The sequence below is a fragment of the Elaeis guineensis genome, chromosome 12 (genome assembly GCF_000442705.2).
Source record: "Elaeis guineensis isolate ETL-2024a chromosome 12, EG11, whole genome shotgun sequence".
Classification (NCBI taxonomy): Eukaryota; Viridiplantae; Streptophyta; class Magnoliopsida; order Arecales; family Arecaceae; genus Elaeis; species Elaeis guineensis.
Window position 1 is genome coordinate 55,870,817 of NC_026004.2, and position 17,053 is coordinate 55,887,869.

The 17,053-nt window shown below is 34.6% G+C and overlaps 1 non-coding gene across 1 annotated transcript; it reads left to right on the forward strand.

Annotated features, from left to right (window-relative positions):
* The first annotated feature begins 14,527 nt into the window (after positions 1-14,527).
* LOC140853059 (small nucleolar RNA R71) lies at positions 14,528-14,634 on the forward strand. Its single transcript, XR_012136137.1, has one exon. It is a non-coding gene; the product is annotated as a small nucleolar RNA R71 (small nucleolar RNA).
* Positions 14,635-17,053: the final 2,419 nt, after the last annotated feature.

The following is a 17,053-nucleotide window of genomic DNA, read 5'->3' on the forward strand; positions in this document are numbered from 1 at the left end:
CAAGGTCCAAAATATCACTCGCTCTTTCTCCATGCCCAGTAAATGGAGTCTTGGTCATTTTACCCATAAGACAAGATTCACAAGTTCTATATGATTCAAAATCATTAAGATCAAAGAATTTATCTTTATACAACTTGTTAATTCTTGACTCATTTATATGATCAAGTCGACAGTGACAGAGGTATGTGACATTCACATCCTCTTTCTTTTTTTTCTTCATATTATCAATATGAAGTATATTATCACTAAGTGATAGGAATAGAAGATCATTATCAATAAAAGTATTTTCATAAAATTCATTAAAAAAATAAATAGAATAATCATTGTTCTTAACTTTTATTTCAAAATCTTGTTCTAATAATAAAGGTACAAAAATAATATTTTTGATAATTTTTGAAATATAATAATAGATTTTCAGTTCTAAAATTTTGCCCTAAGGTAACTTCAAAATCTTGATTCCCACGGCTTCAGCCTGGATGGACTCTCTACTAGCGTCAAACAGTACAAGATCACCTTTTTCAGACTCCTTATTTTCTGCAGACCCTGTAATGATTTGCAAAAGAGTGAGCCACAGGCAGTATCCAATACTCAAGAATCTGAAATTGAAATACTTAATGATAAGTTTGTTTGTATCATATACAAACTTTTAGCAACATTTGCTTCCTTATATTTCACAGTTGCAAGGTATTCCTTGCAATTTCTCTTTTAGTACCCATCTTTACTATAATGATAGCAAGTACCTTTGGTGGAGACCTTTTTCACCTTCTTTAATATGCTAGTCTTAGGGTTTAACTTTTTCTAGGAATCCTTCTTGCCTTTCTTCTTGTTAATCTTATCTACAAGAAGAACTTGAGCCTTTTCACCTTTGAAATGGCTCTCTGCTATTTTGAGCATATTCAGTAGTTCAGGTAGGCTAATATTGAGTTTGTTCATGTAGTAATTAATAATAAGCTGAGAGAAGAAATTGGGGAGTAACTATAGGATCAAATTCTGACTAAGCTCACCATCCATAGTGAAATCTAGTTATCCCAAATGAGTGATCAAATCAATCATCTTAAGGACATAAGTTTGTACAGACATGTCTTCAATCATCCGAGCACAGAACAACTACTTATATATCTCATATTTAGCAGTTTAGTTTTGCTCTCTGCATAAATCCTTTAGATTAAGGAGTATAAAAGGAACATCCATATCCTCATACTGTCTTTGAAGCTTATTGTTCATCAAGGCAAGCATGATATACTTGACAGTCACACTGTCATCCTTCCACATCTTATATGTGGTTCTTTCCTCCTTAAATGCATCTTCTCCGATCATATCGGGTGTAGGTGAATCTAGTATATAGGAGACTTTCTCCTATGTGAGAACTTCTCAAATTTCTCAACTAATCCATATAATATGATCTAATTAATTTATTTGCATCTAGTATGCTTCGAAGTGATAGTGAGGATGCCATTTATGCAGTTAATCTACAACAACAAGAATACAATATAAGTAGACAACTCATGATGACATGCACAACTAGATTAAGATTTCTATCTAATTGTATCTTCTACTATTTTAACGAATTTTATAGTCCTAAAATATAAAAAATATGAAATATCATCATATTTTTAAGTGGGATTGAGATCTCTATTCCTCATAAATACCTTATGGATAGCACAACAAGCATTCATGAGTTCAAGAGTAGGTAACTCTTTATCAATTATACATCATACAATTCTCAATATTTTTTTCTTGCCTTTAGATTACTTATAATCTTGTGGATAGCACAACAATCTATAATATTCTAGTTAAGTTAACCCTTCATTCCCATATGATCATACTTACAACAATGCTGCCCTTATAGATAGCACAATAAGATAATACTATTCAAATATGCCATAAGCATCAGTATGTACTTAGTCAACATCATATCAATTTCTATAATAAATCTTGTAAAAGGAATATACTCTACAAGCCAATCGAAATTTATATTTTGATGGGTTTTTCTTGTAATCTTTCAAGCTCATGAAATTGATATTTTATAAATAAAAAATATTTTTCATCATATGCTGCATCTTACTTTTGTAATGATTATGATGAACTCCATAAATCAGGATAATAATTTTAGAATTATGATGAGATCATACCTATGAGATCTAAAATTCTAAAAATTTTGATTTAAAATATTTCTAATCATAGGAGCATTGAGTAGGGGATCAATATTCCGAATAGACTGACACTTCCTATGTATGCTTGATGGAGAGGACGGTTGATCTTGTAAGCCACTTGTATGAGACATTAATACAAGAATATGGATGCTCACTAGAGAATGAGTTCACTAAATTGATTTGACTTAAGAAGCATCTTATAGAATCTACTTACCCATCAAAAGATATTTTCTTATAGTGGGAGTTGTGCATGTAATCTTTTGACCTGAGACTACTATAGAATCTTGTATATATGAATCCATATTTTGGTCCATACTCATTCATGACTTAGTTATGTATGGGGTGATCTGGATATGGTTGAACATGTATGGGGTGATCTGGATATGGTTGAATGTGTATGGAGGTTGTGAGTAGGTCAACATAAAATCAATCACTCCTAGTAAGAAGAGATCGCATCCTACTTGCTCTGATCGATTGATGATTCAGAAAGCTTTTGATCAAAATAGAATGAACATTAGAAAAAAATTTTAATATTTTATTAATCAAATTATCATTAAAGATTAATAAAAATATAAATATGATATTAGATTTGACATCATTTCATATCCAAAGTCATATTCGGGATGCAGGGAGATTGCAGGATCGAATTGCACAGTAACTTTTCACTGAAGGATATTTTTGATATTTCTATCAAAATTTTATATCTTTCAGGTAGACAAGATACATTGCTAGACGTCAATCATATCTTGTGGGTTTGATCGAATTAAAGAGTTTAATTCGATCGTCAATTAGAAAGAGTTCTAATTGCTGAAATCGGGTTAGCTCGATTGGATTTAGATTAGTTAGATTAAATTTTAATCAAATCAGATTGACTTATACTTAGATCTACTATTAGCTAGATGTGGAATTCAATGGGTCACATAGAAAGAAAATTGATCAGGGGTCTAATTGGATTAGATCATGTTTGCAAAATAGACATGCTAACACATGTTGTAAATCCTAGCTCCTTGTTTCAAGTCGGGTTCAAAATTGATTTCAGCTTGGGCTAATTAAATCTAAATTAATTTAAACCAATTTTGGATTTGAGTTGCATCAGTTCTTAGCTACATGTACCAGAGATTTGGCATCATGTAACCAGGTCCCCATGCATCAAGAATTTTTCTTGCATGTGGGATGCATTTTTTATGCGCAAAAGATCAAATGGCATCCCGTGAGATGGGATGCCCCTTCCTCAATATTATCCATTGTTTCCATGGTAAAATTACTTTTTGAAGAATCATGATTTCTTTTTCAGTGTAGAGGAGTCCTTCTGTGGCTAATCACCTTCTGATTTAATCATCGAAATTGGTTGAAGTTTGAAAACTAGCCAAGTTAATCCATGCGCCTAACCCAGAGTCCATGTTGTGAAGGACTCTTAGCTAATTGTCATGCGTCATCATAATCTCAATTTTTTTTCATGCCAACACCAGGTTAGCACCTCAATTTTGGGCCATTGGATGGATAAAAATACACTGATGAGTGGTAGAGAAAAAATGTGCCTAAGAAAGCCTCATGATGCATTGGAGAATCATCAAGAAAAATATTTCGAAGAGTCTTCCTACATGAAGCATCTCTTAGATTTTTTTTGATAATTGCCATATGTCAAAAGGTTCTAGATAGGTATGGGATTTCATCTAGGGGTGTGAGAAATTTTGATGGATGTGAGATGGCACATGGAGAGGGTGCAAGACAAATCCGAAGGCAACCTATTGCTAACTATTTAAAGGGGGTGCACCGGAGGATTTGTTTCATTCAGAAATTCTTTCCTATCTCTTCTTTCTTACACCCTCTCTCTATTGTCCAATTAATCTCTTCCTTCTCTTGTTAGGATAAATCTAAAAATAATAAGAACAAGTTTGATTTTAGGACAAGAGTCTAGGAAGAGATATAAGGAAGACAAGGAGAGAAGAAAGGTAGGGATAGGAAGGCTAGGAGGAGAGAAAGAAGATCTTAAAGTCTTGCTATCCAAAAAAATTCTCAGAGTGAGAATTTTTATGGAGGAATCATCTTAAGGAGTTGGTGTCCTGATCATAGCCCTGTGTGGATCATCATTGGAGGGCGTACACTTGGGCGCCTGATAGAGATTCTACCAGATTTTAGAATAAGCATTGTAGGTATTCTTCTATAGCCTAAATTTTATTATGAATATATGCTATATATGAGGTACTGGTTTAAAGATTTAATATTTAAAATTTATAGTTTAAATTTTTGAAATCCATTATGCTTCTGTTGTGCATATGTTGGGATGCATAGGTGATTTCATGCATGTATTTCGAAATTTTTTTAAAAAACTTACAGCAGAAGATAATTAGATTAATCAAATTAATCTAATATATTTATGATCTAATCATCAAATCAATCTACTCTAGCATCTATGACATATTCTGTTGCATATAAAATCTGAAATAATCTAAAGATAAAATCAGCATGCATGCATATGAGCAGTAGATCACATCTACTTTTAATCTGAGTTCAGAACTCCATACCTGATCATGGGTTGATGATCTTCACTACTGAGAGACATGGTGAAGAGGATCTTTACTGGTTTCTCACAGCCACACATGCATTTGGTTTCAACAAAAAATTCACTCGAAACCCCGATCTGATCGGTCTTCTCGGAAGTGCTAGCTCGTGCAAAGATCTTTTTCTTGATTGATCTGGATCCTTTTTTTAAATTTTTAAAATTTTTTTAAAGGTTGAAGATAGACTTCTAGAGGAGATGAAGAGGTGAAAGAAAGATAGAGAAGAAAATAATTTATTTCTAATTTATTTCCTCCTCCCAAACCCTTAGAACCAAAAATCTAAAATTTAGATTTTTACGCACACCCCAAAAGAGAGGATCTTCCTCTCTATTTTTCACAAAATGAACTATGCCCAAACTTCTACCATATGAAGTGCTCTCTTCTGTTATCTTACACATAAAAAAAAATCACAAAAGCCCCTTTTATAGGCATGTAAGAAGGTGGGGTGAAGAGTCCTAATGATCTTGGACTCTTACAGGATTCTGCCTCCCTTCATAATTCTACATCCTAAAATATATCAAAAAAATATGAGATGCCTCTTTTCATATTTTTTCATGATAACTGATCTCTCACAAAAAATCTCCTCAAAATGTCATACATATAAGGAGAAAGAAATTTATTAGTGTGGAGAGGTTGATTTGAATGAGAACAGATTCTTTTGATAAAAAATATTTTAAAATCTAATTTAAAAAAAATTATCAAAACTAAATTAGATTTGGATGTGAGATAGATAAGGGAAAGAAATCTTTGGTGTGAAAAAATCTCACACAAAAAGATTTTGTGTGTGGAGATATATGGCATGCAATTTAAGTTGGCGTAGGGAGAAGAGTCCTATTCCAATAAGGACTCTAACTTTTCTTATTTGAATCCAAATCAAATCACATCTGGTTTAGTCCAAATAAAATATATAAAATTTAATCTAATTAGATTCATAAATTTTTAATCAAATTATAATCAAATTAAGAATTGATTGAATCAAAATCTTGATTAAATCAGGGATAATTCTCTTTTAGCGATTAGATCATCTCATAACCTAATCGGATCAAACCTAATTAAATCAAATTCAATTAGATTTTATTTAATTCTCTTTGCTCAATCAAATTGAGCTAATCAATAATCTAATTACTAATTAATTCTTTATTAATTTATTAATACTTGATAAATTAATTTATTACATTTTTTGTACAAGGTTAACCATCATTCAAATTGATGATTAAGCCCTTAAATGATTCTCAATCGTTGATTAGCCATATGATCAGTCAAAAATTTCTTTTGAGTGTGACCCCATAGGTTCAAACCAAAATTGATAGCATAGAAATAACTTTCTGAACCAATTGATATACCGATCTAGCAATGATGACCCGACATCCGGATAGATCGAATGATGGTGAAGCAATATTCAAGAAATTATTGGCGTATGGTTACCGTATAATTTATCCCTTTGATCCTAATGCTCGAAAATGACCTAAAATTTAACTGTCAATCTTAGATAGGTCATCCACATTGTATTTCAATCTTTTTTAAATCTATCACATGGATTACTCGAGTTCAGGATTTGCTAAATTGAAATACACTGATGCATATCTCCTATTAATTCGGAGGGGTCAATCCCATCTTGACTCACGCACCGACTTGACAAGTACTTGACTATACCTAGAAACCTTCCATCACTGAATTAAAAACTTAGTTAGTATAGCACCAAAGTACAGTGAGTTACTTGCAAGTCACCGTGGTGATCTCAAGTCGGAGAGACACTTATATCCATACCCTTCGTGAGCTACCCTTCATAGCAGAGTGCTTCGCAATTGGTCACGTTCAGTGACGATGTACTCCTACATCTCACCTGCATACCATACCAATATCTCTATACCATTTGGTTACGAGGACAACCAACGCATATGGCACACAACAACCTACACTTGATATCACTATCATCCTAGTAATAGCGTATCATTTGGTCGCGAACCAATTTAAGGGCTACGCGATAAATCCTCTTTTATCGATCAAAGTAGTCCTAAGGACTTCATCACAACATAGAAATTCGTTAGAAGATGTATCCTTGTGATAAAAAATATCAAATAACTTTTATTATTTATCAATTTATATACATTTATAATTAGCACAATCGTTAAATGATTGGCTTTAGAATACAATTTCCAACAGCATGTCCACCCTGAAACCCTTTAGTGGTATCGGAGCCAGTCTTGTTTGGTTCAATCATATATACAGAATATTTATGTGATGTATGTCATGATTCATGCTATAAAATTAATTATGCCATGAATTATGCTTTTATATGATGATGTGAATTGATGCATATATAATCCACCACTTCATCATCCTGACATAAGGTTGTTCTAGCAAAATGGAGTTAAGCTGTAAGATTGTCCTAGGATGATGAATGTCTATATGTTACACTGACACATATAAAATATTTTAATACTAATATATATTAGTATAAATTAGTATTATATAGTTAGAATATATATCAAACCAAAAAAACCTTCATTAAAAAATTATATTAAGTGGTAGTGATATGCAATAATGGGTTAACCGATACTTGATCAATTGATCAATTGGTGTCTAGAAAAGTACTAAAGGTGGTTCTCTAATTGGTTCCGTTGTCTGACCTGATCAATTTATTGATGTCTAAGAAAAGCAATGGAGAGACCCCCACCTACTTTTCTGACCAATTTGATTAAGTGATCTTGATATTGAAAAACTCTAATGTTGAAAATACTACTAGGGGCCTTCTTTCATGCTAGATTAATGATGTGCAAATCTTAAAATTTGTAAATAAAACCGCAAGCGCACGGTGTGCAGAGTAGCACGACCAGCGAGTATGGGTCAATCCCACAGAGACTTGGTTTAAAAATGATTTTCAAATCTATGCTCAAGCGAGCTTTAACAAAAATCGAAAGTCGAAAGTTGTTTGCTAAAGACAATAAGACTAAGGATCTAGGGTTTTTGAATCCACTAGATCTAGATTAGGGAATTCTACCTAGAATTTTTCTTATTGATCCTAACGACTACTCCTCTTGTCTTTCCCAAGCATAGATTATGAAGGGACTAAGGCCCAACGATAACCCATCAAGATTCTTTACAGGGGAGTAGTAACTAGGATCCCTTAGGATTTTCTCCTCCTATGCACTGAATCAAGCATGAACTATGAAGAAACTCTGACCCAACTATAGTTCATCAAAAATTCTTGGCAAAAAAGGAAGAAAAAAAAATCCTAAGAAAAAGAAAGAACCCTATGTAAAATCCCTACTCATGATCTAGCTTCATCGCAAACCCTAGAAGGGATGCTTAGCTAGACATGATCTAAATCTACTTGCAAAATTTAAATACAAAAAAATAAACTACCCTAATTTCATAAATTAAACTATCCTAATTGCATAAAATTAAATTGCATAAATTAAACTATCCTAATTGCAAGAAAAATAAATTGCATAATGTAAAGAGATGAAATTGCATAAAAATAAGATTTTATATATATAAAAAAAATTTATTACAAAAATCTCAAAGCTCGAGGCTTGAGAAGAGAGCTAAAAACCCCACTATCTAGGGTTACAAGCTTGATCGGAAGGAAGAATACATAAAACAAGGGCCTTTGGGGGCTTTTTATAGGCATTTGGGGGTTATAAGGTTTTCAAAACTTTAGATGTGGGACTAAGAGGTTTTAGAGGGTTGTTAGGGGGGTTTATGGTGCGCCGATGGATCCATGGTCCATGCGCCTGTTGCTGTGGACCAGGCGGCTAACCAAATCACCAAATCAGTTGATTTTTGACCAATTTTGATCTGATTTGATTCGGGTTTGACCCAATTGAGTCTTCTTTCTTCATTCTTCAATTCCTGGGTCAATTTAACTCCGTTTTGCATAAAATTTATACCGTTGGAATCCTCTTTCCTTGTTCTTTCTATTGATGATCTCTTCTTCTACAAAATATAATAACAAGTATCAATTTTTTAATAAAGTTAGATAATTTAGATATTAATTGATACTTTTTATGTCAATTTGTGACATAAATCACACCCTCCAACTTAATCATTGCTAGTCCCTTAGCAATGTATCAAAATAAGATCATATTCCAAAAAGATCCTTCCTTTGCAAATTAATTTAAGATCGAAATTCAAGAAGTTTTCTAGTATTACTAAGTAATGAGCTTCAAATTAGAATCGGTAGTCAGTCTACTTAGAAGCTTTCTTAGAGTACACTTAAAGTTTTATAGCACTTGTGTGAGTGATAACTAACTTAGTATTTCAGTATTAACTTGTACAGGCCAATTGTATCATTTTTCATAACTTAATTCGATTAATTTTCTATACACCCCAGATTAAACAAAGAACTAAGGTAGCTTTCACACTATTTTTTTTTTTTTTTTTTTTTTTTTTTTGCTGAGCATCCTGACCTTCCCACCACCGTTTGACGCGAATCTCAATACTTGACTTAGGTGAAGAGACCCGGTTACTAGGCTTAGGGCAATCCACATTTACTCTGTATTTTGCATTTTATTTCAGGCAGGTAGCTCTTTCCTTAAATTCAAATTTCTTCAATTGGGGTGTAGAGAAAGTTATCTAATTTAAATAATACTCAGATCCTTAATTGGCCTTACAATTAATACCTATTTTACCTTGTTAGTGTGCATGTGCAATTGGAAGTGCTAATAGTCTTTAAATGACCTAAGCCACCAAGAGTCTAACCAGCTAATCTTCTCCGTGACTCACTACATTAGCAAATACTTTCTAACTTACTCTTATTTCTTTTATAGATTAATTTATTTCATATATATATATATATTTATTTTTTATTTTTTTACATAATATATTAAATGCAAGAAATAACTCATAGTGGAAGGAAAAGGAAATGATAACACCTGATTTTGTTCAAGCTCTCCCCTCAACTTGACCGACATTGTCCCCAATGGAGTTTATCTAATTTATTTGTCCTAAGCAAACTGAAAACAAAGAAAGCATTAGAAATTAAATAAGCTGGGTTGCCTCCCAGAAGCGCTAAGTTTTATGTCTTCAGCCAGACCAAACCTCGAAGCAACTTAATCAGAATAAGTTGGTTCATAAAGAACCATGGCATCTTCAACAGTCTTGACAGGTAATTCTAAGAATGGTTTTAATCGTTGACCATTAACTTTAAAGATAACACCATTACTTGGGTTTTCAATCTCAACAGCTCCGTGTGAAAAGACTTCCTTTACTAAAAATGGTCCTGTCCATCTAGACCTAAGCTTTCCTGGAAACAGATGTAATCTAGAGTTATATAAGAGCACCTTTTGTCCGATATTGAAAGTTTTTCTTATAATTGATTGATCATGAAATGCTTTGGTTCGTTCCTTGTATATCCTTGCATTTTCATAGGCTTCATTTCTAAGTTCTTCTAATTCATTCAATTGAAGCTTTCTATGGTTTCCAGCGTCGTTCAAATTTGTATTTAGTTATTTGATGGCCCACATGGCTTTGTGTTCTATCTCAATAGGCAAGTGACATGGTTTACCAAACACAATCCTATAAGGAGACATTCCTAGATTGGTCTTGAAAGCGGTTCGGTATGCCCAAAGTGCATCAATTAATTTCAAAGACCAATCCTTTCTATTGGCACTAACAGTTTTTTCCAGGATCTGTTTGATTTGTCAGTTTGACACTTCAACTTGCCCACTAGTTTGAGGATGATATGGTGTGGCTAATTTGTGGGTGACATTATACTTTTTCATCAATGTTGCAAAAGGTCGGTTACAAAAATGGGTTCCCCGATCACTAATGATTGCTCTGGGAATACCGAAACGGGAGAGAATATTTTCTTTAAGAAACTTAATGATCATTTTGCTATCGGGTGTTCTACATGCAATTGCTTCTACCCATTTTGAAACATAATCAACTGCTACTAGAATGTATTCATTTCCAAAGGAATTTGGAAATGGTCCCATGAAATCGATCCCCCAAACATCAAAAACTTCAACTACCAAGATTGGGTTGAGTGGCATCATGTGTCGCTTGGTGATTCGGCCCATTTTCTGACATTGAGCACAACTTTTACAATATTCATGAGCATCCTTAAATAAATTGGGCCAATAAAAACCACATTGGAGAACCTTAGCAGCAGTTTTCTTAGACGCGAAGTGACCCCCACATGCTTGATCATGACAAAAAGATAAAATATTCATGACTTCGTTATCTGGGATACATCTTCTAATAATTTGATCAGGACATTGTTTAAAAAGATAAGGATCATCCCAAATGAAATACTTCACTTGGGCAAAGAATTTATATTTATCCTACTTAGTCCAATGAGAAGGTATCTTGCCTATGGCTAAATAATTTACAATATCAGCAAACCAAGGTTCAGTAGACACAGACATGAGTTGCTCATCTGGGAAAGATTCATTGATGGGTGGTTCACTAGATGGTGCAACTGAAATTCGGGACAAATGATCTGCTACAACGTTCTCAGTGCCTTTCTTGTCCCTAATTTCTAGGTCAAATTCTTGTAGGAGCAAAATCCATCTGATTAAGCGTGCCTTGGCATCCTTCTTTGCTAGGAGATGTCTAATGGCTGAGTGATCGGTGTAAACAATGGTGTGGGTCCCAACCAAATAAGATCTAAATTTCTCTAAAGCAAAGACAACGGTAAGGAACTCCTTCTCAGTTGTGGTGTAGTTAAGCTGCGCATCATTTAAGATTTTACTTGCATAATATATCACTCTAGGCAGCTTATTTATCCGTTGATCTAAGATTGCGCCCACAACATGATCGGACGCATCACACATTAATTCAAATGGTTCAGACCAGACAGGAGGATGAATGATTGGAGCTGATACAAGTGCATTTTTTAGAAATTCAAAGGATTCCAAGCACTCATGAGTAAATTCAAATTTGGTATCCTTTGCCAAAAGATTAGTCAATGGATGTGCTACTTTGCTAAAGTTGGCAATAAACCTTCTATAGAATCCAGCATGACCTAAAAATGAACGTATTTCTTTCACAGATTTAGGTGGTGGAAGACTTGCAATTAGATCTATTTTGGCCTTGTCCACTTCAATCCCCTTTTTAGAAATGACATGGCCAAGAACTATTCCCTGTTTGACCATAAACTGACATTTTTCCCAGTTGAGAACTATGTGCTTCTCCTTACATCGTTCTAGAACTAATTGCAGGTGATTCAGACACTCGGAGAAGGTTAGGCCAAAAATAGAAAAGTCATCCATAAAAATTTCTAGAAATCGTTCTATCATATCTGAAAACATGCTGATCATGCATTTCTGGAAGGTTGCCGGTGCATTACATAGTCCAAAGGGCATTCGTCTATAGGTAAAAGTACCAAATGGACAGGTGAATGTAGTCTTTTCTTGATCTTCAGTGGCTATGGGGATCTGGTTGTAACCGGAGTATCCATCAAGAAAATAGTAAAACTCTTGTCCGGCTAGTCTTTCCAACATTTGATCAATAAATGGCAAAGGAAAGTGATCTTTCCTTGTCGCAGCATTCAACTTTCTATAGTCTATACAGACCCTCCATCCCGTTTGGGTCCTAGTTGGGATAAGTTTGTTTGCATCATTTTGGACCACTGTTACCCCAGATTTCTTGGGTACTACTTGAACTGGGCTTACCCAAGAGCTATCAGAAATAGGATAAATTATTCCACTATCTAGGAGTTTCAGAATCTCCTTTTTAACTACATCCTTCATAACTGGATTAAGCCTTCTTTGTGCTTCTCTTGTTGGTTTAGCCTCTTCCTCTAAGTATATTCTATGTTGAACTATAGAAGGGCTTATTCCTTTGATATCTGCTATGGTCCAACCTATTGCCTCTTGATTTGCTTTTAGAACTGACAATAACTCCTCCTCTTGCTTGGGATCTAGGTCTGATGCAATAATTACAGGCAAAGTTTCTTTGGGTCCTAGATATGCATACTTGAGATGTTTTGGGAGGGGCTTCAGTTCTAAAGTGGGTGCTTCCTCTATCGATGGTTTAGGTGATGAGTTCACCATCTCAATGATTGGTTCAGTAGGAAGTGTCGATTCCTGATTAATCTAATTTTCTTTAAGTATTTCATTGACATCCTCAGACTCATGGATTAACCAGGGGTTAGACTCTAGGTCGACTTCATCATCACTAATGTCAATGGATTCATAAATACCATCTTGGACTACATTGACATCAGCATGAGAAGAGGATTCCTGTTCTAAGTTAAAAACATTAAGCTCAATGGTCATATTCCCAAAGGATAACTTCATTAGACCATTTCGATAATTGATTTCAGCATTGGCCGTAGCTAAGAATGGTCTTCCTAAAATGACAGGTATATGTCCTTTAGGATTCACAACTGGCTCAGTCTCTAAAACAATAAAATCTACAGGGAAAATAAAATTTTCAACCTTTATCAGAACATCCTCGACCATTCCCTTAGGGATCCTGAGAGATCTATCGGCTAACTGTAATGTGATCCCAGTAGGTTGAAGTTTTTCTAATCCTAGTTGTTCATACACCGAATATGGAAGGATATTCACACTAGCTCCTAGATCTAGCAAGGCCTTTTTTATATTGGTTTCTCCAATAACACAAGAAATTGTTGGAGCTCCAGGGTCCTTATATTTAATTGGCACATGGCTAGATAGGTATGAACTGACACTTGCAGCCAAAAATACTTTCTTTGGTACATTAGTGGTCCTTTTCCTAGTGCAGAGATCTTTTAAAAATTTGGCATAAGTTGGAACCTAATGGATTATATCTAAAAGAGAAATATTAACTTGGACTTGTTTAAATACCTCTAAAATTTTGTCTAAATGTTTAGATTTATTGGATTTCAGTCTGTTTGAAAAAGGAGCTCTAGGACTTTTAAGTACTGGACTAGGTGAATTTTCAGTTTCTGGTGCTTGAGGTTGAAAGGTAGTAGTTTTAGAAGGTGACTCGGCAGATGAGTCATCTATATCATCAAGTGCAACTACCTTATTATCTATTTGTTTTCCTGATCTTAAGGTATGAATGGCATTTACACCATTAACTTGGTTTCCTTGTTGGGGTCGTGGACCATTTTGGTTCCTAGGATTTGGCTCAGGTTGGCTAGGTAACCTACCATGTTCTCGTTCACTAATGGTCGAAGCCAGCTGACTTACTTGCATTTCCAGATGGGCTATAGCTTGGGTGTTATTATTTATGAGTTGACCCGTGGTTTGCATAAAGCTGGTATGTGTCTTCATCATGGCTTCTAGGCTTTTCTCTAAAGAGGTAATTTTCTTGTCATTATCATGGAAGCCTGGCGGGTTGTTCATTACTAGGTTGGACCTTAGATTTTGCTGATTGAAATTTGGATTGCCTACATTAGGATTCTGGGACCATGAGAAATTTGGGTGATTCCTCAAACTTGGGTTATATGTGGGTGCATAAGGATTGTTCAATGGTCCTTGATAGGTGGCATTCACCTGTGCACACTCATTCGAGTAGGAACATTCTTCTAAGACATGGTCTGGTGCATTGCACCCTTTACACATGGGTGCAGATATTTGATTTACATTGGCTGGTCTCTGTAATTCTAAGGCTTCCAATCTACGTGTTAAGGTTGCAATCTTGGCCTCTGATGCTAGGGTTGGTTGAATTTGATGTATTCCTCCTCTTGAAGGTGTAGCTTTATCAGGTTCCCTAGTTGTTTCCCACTGTAAATTTTTCTCGGCTAGGTCTTCTAAGAATTGCCAAGCTTCAGTAGTTTCTTTGTCCATAAATTGGCCTTGGCACATGGACTCTAGCATGGTTCTTGAGTTTGAATCTAACCCCTCATAGATGATCTAGCATAGTCTCCAAGTTTCTATTCCATGGTGTGGGCATTGGGTCAAAAGATTCTTGAAACGATCAAAGTACTTCCAAAATGATTCACCAGCTAGTTGGTAAAATTGATTTATTTCATTTCTAATCCTAGCTATTTTATGATGGAGAAAATACTTTTTTAAAAATATTCTCACAAAGCCTCCCAGGTAGTGACAGAATAGTTTGGCAGACTATAAAGCCACTTCTTAGCATTGTCCTTAAGGGCAAAGTTGATTAATCTAAGTTTGACCTCATCCTCTGTTAATTGCAATTTCATGGTTGCACATACCTCCTCAAATTCTCTAATAAATATATAAGCATCCTCTAATCCTGTGAATTTTGGAAGCATATTTATGATTTGAGGTTTGATTTCAAAATTGTTAGCTGTGGGTTGTGGCAACCTGATACAAGATGGTTGGATGGAGCCAATTGGATAACACAAATCCTTAAGGGTCATGGGTTGGATTGGTTCAGCCATTGGAACAACAGGAATTGACTCAATTCTAACTAGACGACCCGACACTCTTCTCCACACACGAGGTGTACGATTCTCGATGTTTATATAATTTTTTTTTTTTTTAATAAATTTTTATGTATAAGGAAAAGAAAGAAAAGAGAAAAAGTTCTAAAGAGAAGATCCTAAGGAGTCCTAAATCTAAAGAAAAGTAACCAAATTAATTTAAATTTTAAATTTTTTTTTTTCAAACAAGTGAATCAATAAATTAAACTCAATCTATCCTAAGGTTAACCTAAATCTAGACAACTCCTAACTGTTCCAAGATGACCCTTCAAGCCTTCCAAGTGGAGATTGATCAACTAGTTAGCCAGGTAAGTATAAGAGGTGGGAGGTTCACTCATCGTTGCCTTTCTAGACACCAAACGAGTTGGCCAGGCCAGCAACTGAACCAATTTAACAAACCACCCTCAGGGACTTGCCTAGATACCAACTAATCAAACAACTCAAACTTGGTAGAACTCTTAGGGTTCCTTGTCCTATTGAGCTCGAATTCCTTAAGGTTGACGTCTAATTGATTTTAAGATTAAAAGTCTAGGTAATGCAATATGATGGAGATGGTTTTTGAGCTAAGGAAGGGTAATGAAATCCCCACTTATCTTGTTAATGGGTTGATGCCCGTAGATTATTATGAAATGCAAATGCAATAAACAAGATGACCAAGAATGTAAAAGATTTTAATTTAGAATTTTTTTTTTATTTTGATATTTTACTTCACGATTATGAAATGTCTTTTGTTTTGTTTTATATTTTTTTTTTGTGATTAAGTAAATTCAATGATTAGGTCTAAAGCAAAAGTAATTAACTAAAATAATAAAGAGAAATTAGAAGCGTACCTGAGTTTTCCAGCAATCACCAACTAAATATAGAAACCTAAAGGAAAAAGAAGAGAGTTATAAGCACGAAGAACAATATTTGAAAACAATTTAAAATGCCAAATCCCGGCAACGGCGCCAAAAACTTGATGTGCAAATCTTAAAATTTATAAATAAAATCGCAAGCGCACGGTGTGCAGAGTAGCACGACCAGCGAGTACGGGTCGATCCATAGAGACTTGGTTTAAAAATAATTTTCAAATCTATGCTCAAGCGAGCTTTAACAAAAATCGAAAGTCGAAAGTTGTTTGCTAAAGACAATAAGACTAAGGATCTAAAGTTTTTGAATCCACTAGATCTAGATTAGGGAATTCTACCTAGAACTTTTCTTATTGATCCTAACGACTACTCTCTTGTCTTTCCCAAGCATAGATTATGAAGGGACTAAGGCCAACGATAACCCATCAAGATTTTTACAGGGGAGTAGTAACTAGGATCCCTTAGGATTTTCTCCTCCTATGACTGAATCAAGCATGAACTATGAAGGGACTCTGACCCAACTGTAGTTCATAAAAATTCTTGGCAAAGAGGAGAAAAAGAAACCCTAAGAAAAGAAGAACCTATGTAAATTCCTACTCATGATCTAGCTTCATCGCAAACCCTAGAAGGGATGCTTAGCTAGACATGATCTAATCTACTTGCAAATTTAATACGAAAATAACTACCTAATTTCATAAATTAAACTATCCTAATTGCATAAAATTAAATTGCATAAATTAAACTATCCTAATTGCAGAAAATAAATTGCATATGTAAAGAGATGAATTGCATAAAATAAGATTTTATATATATAAAAAAATTTATTAAAAATCTCAAAGCTCGAGGCTTGAGAAGAGAGCTAAAACCCCACTATCTAGGGTTACAAGCTTGATCGGAAGGAAGAATACATAAACAAGGGCCTTTGGGGCTTTTTATAGGCATTTGGGGGTTATAAGGTTTTCAAAACTTTAGATTGGGACTAAGAGGTTTTAGAGGTTGTTAGCGGAGTTTATGGTGCGCGATGGGTCATGGTCCATGCGCTGTTGCTGTGGACCAGGCGGCTACCAGATACAAATAGTTGATTTTTGATCATTTTGATCTGATTTGACTCGGGTTTGACCAATTGAGTCTTCTTTCTTCATTCTTCAATTCCTGGGTCAA